The following is a 14,541-nucleotide window of genomic DNA, read 5'->3' as shown; positions in this document are numbered from 1 at the left end:
TTTCCTAGTGTGCATCTTAGATAGGATGAATCAAGCCCATCAGTAACACAGTCTAGAGCCATCAGCTACTGCTGCATTCATTAATCACTTTAATTAACTATCTCATTCTGCTTGATTGGATTTAATGGTGTAAACAAACAAAAAAACAGATGTAATTTTTCCAGTTGATATATGTAAATAATTCAATTCAGTCCTTATTTTTTTTATTTAACTCATATTAACAGAAAAGATCTTAACGGTCTAATAAAAATGTTTCTCTTATGATTGCATAACACATTTGCCTTAAATTTTTTTCCATGGTGCTGTTCTTTTTTTTTCTTTTTTTAAATTTATTTTTGATAATCTTGACGTAATTAGGGTATAAAGGTTAGAGCACTACAGGAAGATGGGCAAAAGAATTAGTGCCGGATTGTTTCCTTAATATATCTGATGTAAAAGGGGATTTTAACGGAGAAGCCCCATCCAGTCTCCTACCCACCCCAGGTCCCCGATGTAGGGCATGCTCCGAGGGATTGCTCAAGTGGTTTTGATAGTTCACCAGTTATGAATCGCTGCCAATCTTGCCACTCCAAGCACGATGAGGTCGTTGGAGAATCCACTGATTGACATAGTCCATCACAGAGTCTCCGTTTGCCCAGTATTTTCATTGCCAACATATAGCTGAGGTGGTTGATTGACTTGTTCTGTCCTCTGTCTTTTGATGGTTAGGGTTCTGAGTCCGGAAGCTCAATTGGGGAGATCCCCAAAGAAACTCTGTGTGAGGTGTTCCCAGACCAGACTCTTGTAAGTACTAGCAAGCACAGGGCCCGGCGCAGTCCATTGCCCTGATCAGCTGGTGGTTGCAATTGCTGGGTTGGTTCTGTTTCCATCCCTGTCTTCCACTGGAACCAATGGGTGTTTGCAGTCCATCCTGGTTCTGCCCAGCACATACTCGGCCCTCACATAATCCAGTGGGAACTGCAGCCTAGTTGGAGTGACCCACAATAACCCCCACCAGGCCTGCCCCCTATCCTGGTTTGCAAGTATGTGCGGCAGACTAGTCCAGTCTGTCCCACATCCCCTTCTGCTCTCATACATGTCAATGGGTATTAAAGCTTTGTTCTATCTAACCAGCTCAGCTATCCAGCCCTCACGGATGTTGTTGGGCATCTGTCTAGCCACCTCAGCCCCTGTCCTAGTTTTCGTGCCCTTCTGTGGTGGGTGGTAACCCAAGAGGGAGGAGCCCATTATTTCCCTCCCAGGCCACTCCCACTCCCAGATTGTGCATTCTCCAGGTGGTTCTGTGGTTTAACTTGACAGAATTAGCCCCCAGTGCCAATTTCTGCCAGCTGATGCTGTGGCTAAGCCCAACCAACCCTCACCCACTCTAAAGGTAGATTGCACCAGTAGGAATAATCAGCCCAGCCTGGCTTTTCCCTGATCTGAGCCACATGAGGCGCACAGGTGTTGTAGCTCTGCCTAGTCTGGTCTGCCTCCATCCCAGCTCACGCTCTCCAGTGGGAGTAGCTGTCCAGCAAGGGAACAATCCCTTACTCTCCTGCCGGCTCTGCCCCCTCTCTTCCTGGTTCTCACGTGTGCTGGTTGGGTGCTGAGGTCACATTTGGCACAGGCAGCCTCATCCTGGCATTCCGTGTTGTGCACTGCTTTTGCTGTGACCGAACCTGGCTCGACCCACACTCTGTTCCGGGGTGCTGTTGATTCTTAAAATGTCAGTTTTTCTTTAATTTTTATTTATTTTTATTGCAAAGTCAGATACACAGAGAGGAGGAGAGAAAGAGGGGAAGATCTTCTGTCCGAAGATTCAGTCCCCAAGCAACCACAATGGCTGGTGCTGTGCCTATCCAAAGCCAGGAGCCTGGAACCTCCTCCAGGTCTCCCACATGGGTGCAGGGTCTCAAGGCACTGGGCCGTCCTCGACTACTTTCCCAGGCCACAAGCAGGGAGCTGGATGGGAAGTGGAGCTGCCGCCCATATGGGATCCCGGCACCCATATGGGATCCCAGCAAGTTCAAGGCGAGGACTTTAGCCCCTAGGCCACCACGCCGGGTCCCAAAATATCAGCTTTACAACTTGTGGCACCACATTTAAAAGGACTGCAGTGTGTGACCAGTGCTTCAACTTACCAGGGTTCATGTGAGGGGGACCCACTGAGTTCCCAGCACAGCCGGAGGCATTCCTGACGGCTTCCCTTCATCACTTGCTTTGCAAGTAGAGGTCAAACCCTTGTCCTTGAACATTGACAGGTGCGTGGTATTTGTGCTATTATGCAGAGCTGGTGCTCCAACAGACTTGCTGGGTTTTGTGGCATATCCACAAATTTATATGGTATTATTCCTGGGGATTAACAGTGCAAAAGATTTTTTAAACTGTTATTATTTTATGTTTGTAGGTGTAAGGATTCTCCCGTTCAGCCCTCCTTTTCTCCCCTTCCATCCCCCCCCACCATTATAATAATATAGTCCTTCAGCTACAGTCGCAATTGCAACATTCAGCTATTTAAACGTATCATGACATTGTAGGTCTAGGCAGTGAAAGAAAATCTAATTTCGATGGTCAAGGTCTATTTAACAGTTTTATTGCGAGTCCTCCTTTTATTCGGGAGTAGAGCTACATACTGCACTGCTTCTCCATTTCCCATAACACTAGCCCCACTCTGCAGTTCATCTATGAGAATATATACGAGTTTGCCTATATATCTGTTTTATATTTTCAGTGCAAAAATATTTATGATGCCTATATATATATTTTAAAGATTTCTATTTTTTTTGTTGCAACGTCAGATTTACAGAAAGAAAGAGATACAAAGAAAGATCTTCCATCCAATGATTCACTCCTCAAGTGGTCACAGTGCTGGAACTGAGCTGATCTGAAGCCAGGAGCCAGGAGTTGGGGGCTTCCGCCAGGTCTCCCATGTGGGTGCAGGGTCCCAAGGCTTTAGGCTGTCCTTGTCTGCTTTCCCAGGCCACAAGCAGGGAGCTGGATGGGAAGTGGGCCCGCCAGAATATGAACTGGTACCCATATGGAATCCTGATGTGCACAAGCTGAGGACTTTAGTCACTAGGCCACCGTGCCAAGACCACCAATTCATATTTTTAAAAGGGTTCCTATTAGTTAAGGAAAGTGCATTATAAAAGAATTGTAGCATTTCTGAATAATATGGTGTCAGTTTTACGAACTTGCTCAGCAACAGATGTGCCTGCTGATCTCGCTCCTGAGGACTCTCCAGGACCAGCTGAGTCTTGGTTAATTATTCAATCACCACCAAGCAGGGTGATGCATAGTTCCTGAGGTTGCTGAGCCCAGGAGATTCCAATTCCACCTGCAATGAGTTCAGAGTCCACCTGTTGCTGCCCCCATGGGTCATGGTGGGGCTTCCAACTCCCCCCAGGTTTTCTCCCAGTCCCAGAACCCCCACAGGCTGGAGGCAGAAAGAGGTGCCTTCCCAAGGTGTTTAATTCAGAGAAATCTCCCATTTCCCACCAGACCAAGGAGGAATCTGGGGTCAAGAGAATTTAAAGTACTTGCTTTTCAAGATCTGTTGAAGAAATAGATGTCTGAGAATAAGAATGATCACCAGGCATAGCTGTAGGTAAGCCAGGACGTTACTGCGCTGTGGGAGGGCAGTGCAGGGCGTGGTCAGCAGACACGGCACGTTCCATGCTCACGACTGTTGTGACGGGTGGGTGAGTTGTGGGTGTTAAGTGCGTTTGGAAGACGATCTTATGCAAAATCGTGAAGACAGCAATGGTTTTGGTTTTAGGCTGTATTTGTAAAGCTGGCGCTGGCCTGGAAACTGTATGATATTGGGCGGACAGTACGGGAGCTCTGGTGGGTGACAGTGCTTCTCTGCTCCTGCAGCGGGAGAGGGTGCAGTGTTTGACCCAGGCCTGTTCCAGCAGCTCATGCCCCTGCTGGGCATGTTTGTCAGCCCCTTGCGCTCATTGCTAAGCTAGTGCCTGGTGACTCCCAGCCCATCCAGCTCTCTAATCTATTCTGAAGTGCTCATCCAAGTAGCACCCCTCAGACCTGCTTTACCACTGGGGCTCTGTAGCTCAGTAACTGACAGCAGAGCCCCGAATCTTTATTTTCGTTTCAAATGCAAGTCAACATCAAGATCTGTGGGTTTCATTTCTCAAGAGCCATCCCTTTCCATTGTCATCTCCCATTAGCCAAAATGTGTATGGTTTTGCTGGGTTATTACACAAGTTCTCACCTGGCCTCTTGCTTACAGGACCCTGTCATGCAACACCTGCAAGTTTTTTCTGTTCCAGCTTACAATGCTGGCCATTTGGAACAGAACTCTGACATCACGAGAGGGTCTGTAAGTGAGGTACACTCTGGTCTCTTCACCGACTTTGTTCTAGCCTCACTGGTGCGCGCCTCAAGCTGCTCACCTTTCCAATCCACTCTCTCAGCCACCAAGAGCTGGCAGCTTCCTTAGGTTTCCTTCCCCTCCTGGAATGCTCACACTGCCTCCTGAGCGTATCCTCCTCCCAGAGCTGCCCCCCTACCAAACCCGGATTATTCCTTGGATATCAGCTGAGTTGTAATTTCTCAGAGAAGCCTTTTTCTGACCCCCCCACCCCCAGTACCTTGGTGTCCTTTTTAAACTATGGAGCTAAGTTCATTCATAGCATTTGTTGTTACAACTAAGTGCATATTTGTGCAAATAAAGCCCTGTTGGTTCTCCTGCTGGACTGCAAGGTTCCTGAGGTCATGATTGTGCCTGGCGTATCACAGGATTTTAAAGTTCTAGATCTTTGCATATTCTCAGGAACCATCTGTGATGACATGAGTGGAAATTTTAAAACCTGTATGGTTCATCTACACATGGTTAGGTACTATAATTTGTTTTTGTAGTTTTGTCTCCCCCCACTCAGGTTTTAACTCTGACATCAGAGACTGTTTGCAGCCAATCTATACTTGCAGGATTTAGTAGCATGTTCTGTCCACAGCAGGTAACAGACTACTAAAATCTTCCTTACTCTACAGCTGTGATTTTGGGAGTGTTGCCTGTCAGGCCTGCTCTCCCCTTCATTACATTCCACTTCACCATGTTCCCAGTTCCATCCCAGCGCTGACTGGCAGTGGGAGAAAGCAAATACAGCAGTTATCCGCAGGTGTCTGGTTGATAATGCTGCCAAGGCAAGGCTGTGTCTTTTTTTTTTTTTTAAAGATTTATTTATTTTATTACAGTCAGATATACAGAGAGGAGGAGAGACGGAGAGAAGATCTTCCGTCCGATGATTCACTCCCCAAGTGACCGCAATGGCCAGCGCTGCGCCGATCCAAAGCCAGGAACCTGGAACCTCTTCCAGGTCTCCCACGCGGGTGCAGGGTCCCAAAGCATTGGGCCGTCCTCGACTGCCTTCCCACGCCACAAACAGGGAGCTGGATGGGAAGTGGAGCACCTGGGATTAGAACCAGCGCCCATATGGGATCCCCGGGCGTTCAAGGCGAGGACTTTAGCCGCTAGGCCACGCCGCCGGGCCCAAGGCTGTGTCTTAACAGAGCCACATGCAGCATGGCTACCTCTGCCTCATGTGGCCTGCAGGGTTCTAGACAGCACCGAATAGGATGTGACCAGAACTGCAGATTTCACGTAGCCATTCACTCCTCCATTGCCGCAGGGTGACAGCTAGCCAAGCTGAGTCTGCACCCTTTTGGATGTATGCAACACATGCTAAAGAACAGGAGGGGTAGAAAGCAGCTCACAAAGAAAATGACACTCTTCTGTCTGGCTTCTCACTTCTCCTGGTAGCTACTTCCGGACTGTTTTATGACAGCACCAAATGCATTCTAAACACCCTCTAGTTTAGTGTATAGTATACTGTTATACATGTCTAGGATTGATTTTGTAAAATGTTAGAAAGTGAAGGAGGAAGAGGGAGAGCGAGCGAGAGTGTTGCTCCAGATAAGCAGTTTGCTCCCCAAGTCTCTGTAATGGCTGTGACCTTGGGGAGGGAGAGGCCAACTCACAAACTCCTCCTAGGTCCACTTTGTGGATGGCAGACGCTCAATCACTGGAGCAGCCAGCTGCAGCCTCCCAGGATATCCACTAGCAGGCGCTACAGCTGGAGACAGAGCCTAGGTACTCTACCATGCCTTGGCCAAATCCCTACCTTGGATGTTGCTTCAAACATGTTCAATATTGTCTGTTACTTTAAACGCCATTTTCAGCTCTATTAATTCAACATGGAACAGCTAGGAAATTAAAACATGATTTGGGGTTCTGATTGTATAAGACAGAAAAAAATCTGGGTTTACGTATCTCTCAGTAGATCTATCAGTTATGCTTACCTATTGGTGACGTACCTGCGTTTCATAAGAAACACAACTTAAATCAAGGCCACACACTTGCACCTGTCCCCACAGACCAATCTGTAACAGCTGCACACGACACTGTAAAGCACTAGCTCGCCAGGAAAGACCATCTCCTCCCTCCCACGTTGAACAAAGTCGGCACGTGGGAGGCTGGAGTGCTTCTGTCCTACGCTTTTCTCATCCGTCTACACTCAATCTAGTGACGAGTTAGAGACAGGAAGCGTTCAGACGCACAGTGATGCACTCTTTTCCCAGCAACATGCAGAGAAGTGTAATGACTGTAATTTCTTAGCAGTTATGATAAATCAATGTACTGGCTCTGTGCAATTTTAATGGGCAGAGTTGAAAAGAGGATTATTATACGGAGAAATTTTAAAACCATTACTCTAGTGTAAGTCCTTATTTAGGATGAAAAAAAGGTGTTAGAGAAATTATGCCTTTTACTATAATAGAAAATTTGAGTTTTAAATTCTTTCACATCCTACACCGAAATTCACCAAAACAACACTCAGAGCAGATTTAAAATTCTAGAGTAGGTGGCTGGTTAAGTGTTCATGCATATTCTCTAAGTGTCAGTTGGCATTTTTGAATGTAACGACAAAATGTTAAAGAAATTAGAACTTCAGGGTGGGGGCCAAGCTGCGATCGTCTCCATTGCTCGGAGCCCCTATTCCTTTTTTTTAAATTATATTTTTGATAATATTTACATAGTTAATTAGGGTATAAAGGTTCAAGGGTTACAGGAAAGTGGGTAAGACTATTGTTTCCTTCATGTATCTGAGGTAAAGGGGGATATTGAAGGAGAAGCCCCATCCAGTCTCCTACCCACCCCAGGTCCCCGATGTAGGGCATGCTCCGAGGGATTGCTCAAGTGGTTTTGATAGTTCACCAGTTATGAATCGCTGCCAATCTTGCCACTCCAAGCACGATGAGGTCGTTGGAGAATCCACTGATTGACATAGTCCATCACAGAGTCTCCGTTTGCCCAGTATTTTCATTGCCAACATATAGCTGAGGTGGTTGATTGACTTGTTCTGTCCTCTGTCTTTTGATGGTTAGGGTTCTGAGTCCGGAAGCTCAATTGGGGAGATCCCCAAAGAAACTCTGTGTGAGGTGTTCCCAGACCAGACTCTTGTAAGTACTAGCAAGCACAGGGCCCGGCGCAGTCCATTGCCCTGATCAGCTGGTGGTTGCAATTGCTGGGTTGGTTCTGTTTCCATCCCTGTCTTCCACTGGAACCAATGGGTGTTTGCAGTCCATCCTGGTTCTGCCCAGCACATACTCGGCCCTCACATAATCCAGTGGGAACTGCAGCCTAGTTGGAGTGACCCACAATAACCCCCACCAGGCCTGCCCCCTATCCTGGTTTGCAAGTATGTGCGGCAGACTAGTCCAGTCTGTCCCACATCCCCTTCTGCTCTCATACATGTCAATGGGTATTAAAGCTTTGTTCTATCTAACCAGCTCAGCTATCCAGCCCTCACGGATGTTGTTGGGCATCTGTCTAGCCACCTCAGCCCCTGTCCTAGTTTTCGTGCCCTTCTGTGGTGGGTGGTAACCCAAGAGGGAGGAGCCCATTATTTCCCTCCCAGGCCTCTCCCACTGGAGCCCCTATTCCAGCTGCAGCATCCAAATGGTGACCTGTCCCTGGGCCTACCCGAAGTCCAGAGACTGAGCCTTTCATGGTTAGTACACCGAGAGGGGAAGTTTGGAGGGCTGGGCAGTCCCAGGCCCCATCTGCCATCATGGTGCAGTGGATGGGATTAGAACTTCAAATGATACTCTTCGTCATCACAAATGACTAGTCACGAAAAATGACCACTGCTTCCTTTCAAATTTTTAAGAATTATAATCTAATCAAGGAGGCCATCTGGGCCTGGTGGAGTAGCCTAGTGGCTAAAGTCCTCACCTTGCACGTACCGGGATCCCCCATGGGCTCCAGTTCATATCCCAGCTGCTCTACTTCCCATTCGGCCCCCTGCCCTGGCCTGGGAAAGCAGAAAGTGACAGCCCTGGGACCCTGCACCTGTGTGGCAGACCTGGAAGAAGCTCCTGGCTCCAGATCAGCTCAGTTCTGGCCTCTGTGGCCACTTGGGGAGCGAACCAGTGGATAGAAGATTTCTCCATCTCTCCTTTTCTCTGTAAATCTGACTTTCCAATAACAATTAAAGAAAAAATTAAAAAAATATATAAGGAGGGCCACCTACAGTTTGCTTAAAATCTCCCTTGCAGAACCAGATGGCAGAGCTGAGGCGTGCATCAGCATGGGGGTCCCAGGGGAGTATCAAGCGCTGCCTATTCTGCCTCGAATACTGGGTGGTTGCTGAACCACTGTGAGCAGATCCAAACCTCCCAGCTACAGCCAAAGGGACAAAATGAGGTTCAATGACTTGCAGTGTCAGGACACATAAAGTATAAGGAATAGAGCCCAAATTCCCTCTATTCAAACAAAACTCCATGTTCACCACAGAAGTACAACCAACTAAGGAATCTTGGATTGTACTTCCCAAATGTTCACCATACAATCCAAAGAGTGGCAGCCCCTTAAGAACTTTGAAAGCGTAAGTTTTACTCAAAAGGGAAAACGAGCAATCATTGCAATGATCCAAATGTTTGAATCGGAATACAAGATTTACTTATTTTTATTGGGAAGGCAGATATATAGAGAGAAAGGCCTTCCCTCTGCTGGCTCACTCCCCAAGCAGCCGCAACGGCCAGAACTGAGCCGCTCCAAAAGTAGGAGTCAGGAGCTTCCTCCGGGCCTTGCATGTGGGTGCAGGGTCCCAAGGCCTTGGGCCATCTTCTAATGCCTTCACAGGCCACAACCAGTTAGCTATATGGGAAATGGAGCATCCGGGACATGCAAAGCAAGAATGTAGCCACTAAGCTATCATGCTGAATGTAGAACACAACATTTCTAAGCAGCCTTTAAACTGTGCTCAGAGATATAAAGGAAAATATGCATGCAACAAGCAAATATGGAAGTCACCCAAGAAATAGTATGTGTAAGAAAAAGCTAAATAGAAAGCTGAGACCTAAGAACTTCAAAATACAACATCTGGGGTAAAAATATCACAGATGGTTTTCATAGAAAGATGGAGATTTCAGAAGAATCCGAGACAAGGAAAATGATTTAATACAATGAATCCAGTCTGAAGACCAGAGAGAAACAGATCAAAGGGCAGAGCTTCAGTGACGTCATCCCATGTATAACACCCAAAGGCGGACATGCACTTCATTGGAGATGAAGCAAAGCTGAGAAGAGAAACTCAATAGGAGACACATGCTCTACAGACTTCAAAACCTCAGACAACCCACGCGTGACAAACAAAGAGAATCACATCTAATTATATCATAAACCGCTGAAAATTTAAAAAAGAAAAACATTCTGAACATTTGAAATTTAGCGAGAGAGTGAGAACTCCCTCAGCTGACTCCCCAAACGGTTGCAATGGTCCCCTTGGCTTCCCCAGGGGCTGCAGAGGTCCAAACCAGTGGGTCATCTGCTGCTGCTTTCCCAGGCCATTAGTAGGGACCTGAATTGGTGCTCGCATGCGACACAGGCAGTGACATGACCTGCTATCACACAAATGAAAAAAAATTATTTCTATTGAAAAGTCAGATACACAGAGAGGAGAGACAGAGAGGAAGATCCTCTATCAGATGATTCACTCCCCAAGTGAGCCGCAATGGCCAGCGCTGCGCTGATCCGAAGCCAGGAACCTGGAACCTCTTCCAGGTCTCCCACGCGGGTGCAGGGTCCCAATGCATTGGGCCGTCCTCGACTGCCTTCCCAGGCCACAAGCAGGGAGCTGGATGGGAAGTGGAGCCGCCGGGATTAGAACCGGCGCCCACATGGGATCCCGAGGCGTTCAAGGCAAGGACTTTAGCCGCTAGGCCACGCCGCCGGGCCCGTAAAGGCATTTTTAACAAGTATCTCTGCCAGACTGCAGAGTTAAGGTACACTTCTTAAATCCAGTCTGATCAACACTTCTGTTTAGTCGAGTGTTTCTCCACTTTAATGAAATTGTTTATGTAGTTGAAATAACACCTGATTTTTAAGAGTGTCCAGCAATATTGTAATGGATATGTAGGGGGAGTTATGAAAACTTTTTTGTTTCAAATCACTAAGACTGCCACAGCACAAGTTCAGTTCTCCTGTCAAATACAGTCATAGAGTTACATGGCTACGCTTGAAGTTACATTTTAATTCAATTTTCTAACTAAATTTGAATCTTTGTCTTAGAAGTCTTAGCAAATTAGGGCCTGGTGGCTAAAGTCCTCGCCTTGAATGCCCCGGGATCCCATATGGGCGCCGCTTCTAATCCCAGCAGCTCCACTTCCCATCCAGCTCCCTGCTTGTGGCCTGGGAAAGCAGTTGAGGACGGCCCAAAGCTTTATGACCCTGCACCCGCGTGGGAGACCTGGAAGAGGTTCCAGGTTCCCGGCTTCGGATCGGCGCACACCGGCCATTGCGGTCACTTGGGGAGTGAACCATCCGACGGAAGATCTTCCTCTCTGTCTTTCCTCCTCTCTGTATATCTGACTTTGTAATAAAAATAAATAAATCTTAAAAAAAAAAATGAAGTCTTAGCAAATTAGCTATTTAAACAATTTATAGGTCTTAAGTTACAATACTTTTAGTTCTCTAGATTATCTCCAGTTTGACTTTTTCTCTTAGAAACCTTAACAAAGTAAGCAGTTCTTGCGGCCTCGTGCCAATAGCGTAGTGGTTAAAGCAAACAGCTAGGGAAACAAAAGGATTTATTTAGTCCTTGATACAAGTGATTTATATTTATGCATTAAAATTGAACTCCTGGTAGAGCCTTCTTCAATCTGAGCCAGCGAGACTCTCATGCCACATTTTCTTAGCAGTAGCCAGATTTAAAAAAATCTGTAAAGTGTTAGTATTTCCACTTAGAATGGTAGTTAAGAATTGATACATTTAAGGTTAATGAACTGGTGTTAATCAGTGGATTTTTTTTCCTTTGGTACATTCTCTTGTTGCTGTTAAAGTATTTACTATTCATTATTAAATACTGAATGCATTATTTTTCCCAAATGTGCTGGAGAATGCTTTTTTACTTAAGAATTTTGTAAATCTCGGGCCTGGCACATTAGCCTAGCCGCTAAATCCTCGCCTTGCATCTGCTGGGATCCCATATGCTTACCACATGGGTGTCCAGGCTGCTCTACTTCCCACTAGCTCCCTGCCTGTGGCCTGGGAAGGCAGCTAGGGACAGCCCAAAGCCTGAGGACTCTGCACCCGCGTGGGAGACCCCGAAGAGCTCCTGGCTCCAGATGGGCTCCGCTCAGGCCACTTGGGGAGTGAACCAGCAGATGGAAGATCTTTCTTTTTTATCTCCTTTTCCATTTGCCTTCCCTATAAAAATATAAACAAATGTTACAAGGAAACCTGCTTCCCCCCGCCCCCCATTACTTTCTTGGAGGTGAATTGCAGCAGATTTGGCACCAACATCTGTTATCATTTAGGTTGATTTCCTGTGCAAGTGAAACAAATGTTAACAGAAGTGCTCACAAGTGAAAGTCAGATCCCAGGCAGCGCTGGATTGCAGTGACACTGCAATCTCCCAGGCAAGCCTGGTCAAGGGTCAGCCCCGCGGGAGGGCTAGCCGTGACCTTTACCCTTAGCCTAGGGGCACACAAGTGGAGCCTCTCAACTGGAAATCTGACCCAAGCCCCATTGGGAAGCAAAGGTCCTGCAGGAGGGACCTGGGAGTTGACAGGAAGGAACTGGGCGGGAGCTGGGAGTTTACTGGAGAAACTGGGAGTTAACTGGGGGAACTGGGCGTTAACACAACCCCTGGGGTTAAAAACCCACACGCAAAAGCACCACCCGCCAAGGGATGTGCAGTCCTCCAGACGCTGTGCCGCTCCCGGAAGGTTCAAACCTTGTGCCCTGTGCATGTTCTGGATACTTACTTTCCAAATAAGCTTGAAATATATTTCAAATCAACGTTCTGACGATAGGAGCTAGTTCAACTTAGGTCACAAGCATTCAATAAAAATACTGACTAACGAACTAACAGGCTGGTCACCTGCTAAACTTTCAGTTACCTTTTCCTTATGATTTATTTGAAAGACAGAGCTCAGAGAGCGAGGCCGACACCGTCCTCGCGCTGGTTCGCTCCCTGGCGGCTGCGAGGGGGACCCCGATCCCGGCCCGCTCGGGGGTCCCGCACACCTGCAGCTGCCCGGGCCGCTGCGGGGTGCAGCCCGTGTCCCGGGGGAGGCCCGGCCGCGAGCTGCGTGGCCCGGGCGCGCGGGGACGAGGGCGCAGGAGCAGGGCCTCCCCGCGCTCCCGGGCCGCCACCTCCGCTGCGGCCTCCCGCCTCAGGCTCACCACCGCGGGCTTCCGCTTGCCCGCGCCCGGGGGCGGGACTTCCGGCCGCAGCTGCCGGGCCTGCCGGGGGACGGCGGCGCCCGGGGCCGCCGGGTCGCTCGGGGCTCGCCGAAGGCCCGCGCGCGGCTGCAGCGTCACCGAGCGCCCGGCTCCTCAACCCCGCGGCGCCCGCCGCCACGCCGCCCGCCTCGGGCCCGCCGGAAGTCGCGCCCGTCGCCACGGGAAGTCCCGCCCCTTCCTCCCAGAGGGAAGACGGTGAGCCGGAGGAGTCAGTCAGAGGGGCGAGCAGGGCCGACTCCGCCGGCGGACAGGTGAGCCGTGCCCCGGCCGGGCGGGGGGCCCGTGGGCGGGGGGCCGGCGGGCGGCGGCGCGGGCCGAGGGGCGGCGGCCTGCGGGCCCGCGGCCGGGCGGCGGGGCGGCCCTGGCCGCGCCGGGGCCCCGCGCTCCTTCCCCGCCCCCCGGTCCGCGCCTCCGCCCCTCCCGCTCCGCGCCGCCTCCCGGGCCCCCGGCTCCCGGCCGCCCGCCCCCTGCCGTTAGGGCCGCCGGGCAGCGGGGCCCGGGCCTGCCGTGCTGCCGGGGCCGGCGGGGCGGGGCCGGCCGTGCGGGGCGCGCTCGGAGCGGGGCGTGGCCGGCCGTGCGGGGCGCGCACCCGCATTGCCTGTAGGGGCGGGGACGGGCGGCTGACCGCCGTGACGGCGGGAGGTGCTTAGGGCCGCGTTTCTGGCCGTGAAGTTAGCCGGTTCAGGAAGTGGCGAGGTGTGAGGGCGGGCGGATCCCCGGAAAGGAGCACCGGAGGAGGAGCCGAGCCTCTTCCCTGTCTGCTTCCTCCCGCAGCGTCAGCCTCCCTGGGCGACCGAGGTTGCCGCCAGGGTTGGCAATCAAGGCTTCGGCACTTGTTACTACTCATTTTTTTCCCCCAAGTTTTACACGTGAAGTAGCTAACGCCCCCTGACTGGGAGCGCAGGTCTTGGGTGAGGAGGCAGGGTGATCGTTGCCGGTTACAAAGTTGCCATCGATCCTGGAACCTTCCCCCTTAGATTTATATTTACCGAAAGATTACTGAGAAGCAGGTTAGGGCAGAGTTCCGCTGATAGGTCCGAGGCCGCGCGGAGGGGCTGCTCGTGAGAAGCACTCATTTGGCTTTATATCCAGCTCCCTGGCAGGGGCTGCAGAGAGCGTGGCCTTCCCGGGCGCCTTCTGAGCTGGGTACGTGGTAGCTGCGTGCCAGGCTTGGGACCTCAGGGCAGGAGGCGGGAGGCTGGGGCTCAGTGCCTGGTGAAAGCTGGGAGGAGATGCTGTTGAAATTCTGTGTCCTGGAAGAGGGGATTCACTGACCCCTCCCCATTCTTTCTAAGTTGGTTTTATTGGAGAATAACTCTAATAAAGTAGATTCTTCTAACTTTTCTCTCAGCTTGGTTAAGAGGGTGGTTTGTGTTTCAGGTGGTGAGAGGAATCCATGGCTAGGATAAGAAATTAGGCTTGGAATTCTGCTGGTGGCTGAGAAATGCAGTGTGTCGTAGCACTGGGGGTTTTCATTTCTAGTTTTGACTACCCGTGATTAAGGAATTCCTCCAGGAAGCAGTCGCTGCCTCCTTGCTGTGTGGTGGGCACCGCACTGGGGGAGCTTGAACAGGGTGCCAGGCAGGAGCGAGAAGTCTGGACATGGGAAGTGCGCTCTCTTGAGGGCACAGTGTCAGGGTCCCAGTCAGGATTCTTGATTGTTAGCCTTAGAAATGGACTCTGGCTGACTTAAGCAGAAAAGAAATTTATTGGAAGGCTATAGATAGTTTCCTGAATTGATGGCAAGACTGGAGAAATGGGTTCAAAGGAAGCCAGTCAAAGCCAAGGTCACA

The 14,541-nt window shown here is 49.9% G+C and overlaps 1 protein-coding gene across 1 annotated transcript in view; it reads left to right on the top strand.

The window, feature by feature from the left end:
* The first annotated feature begins 12,864 nt into the window (after window positions 1-12,864).
* Window positions 12,865-14,541, top strand: part of ZNF407 (zinc finger protein 407) — a 399,980-nt gene continuing 398,303 nt past the window's right edge. Inside the window, exon 1 of the mRNA XM_058676858.1 lies at window positions 12,865-12,999. The gene's annotated coding sequence lies outside the window, so the exon portion shown is untranslated. The remainder of the gene's footprint in view (window positions 13,000-14,541) is intronic.

The sequence above is a fragment of the Ochotona princeps genome, chromosome 18, assembly GCF_030435755.1.
Source record: "Ochotona princeps isolate mOchPri1 chromosome 18, mOchPri1.hap1, whole genome shotgun sequence".
In the NCBI taxonomy this organism is placed as follows: Eukaryota; Metazoa; Chordata; class Mammalia; order Lagomorpha; family Ochotonidae; genus Ochotona; species Ochotona princeps.
Note: the sequence above shows the minus strand (reverse complement) of the source record. Positions and strands in the feature narration are given on the sequence as shown.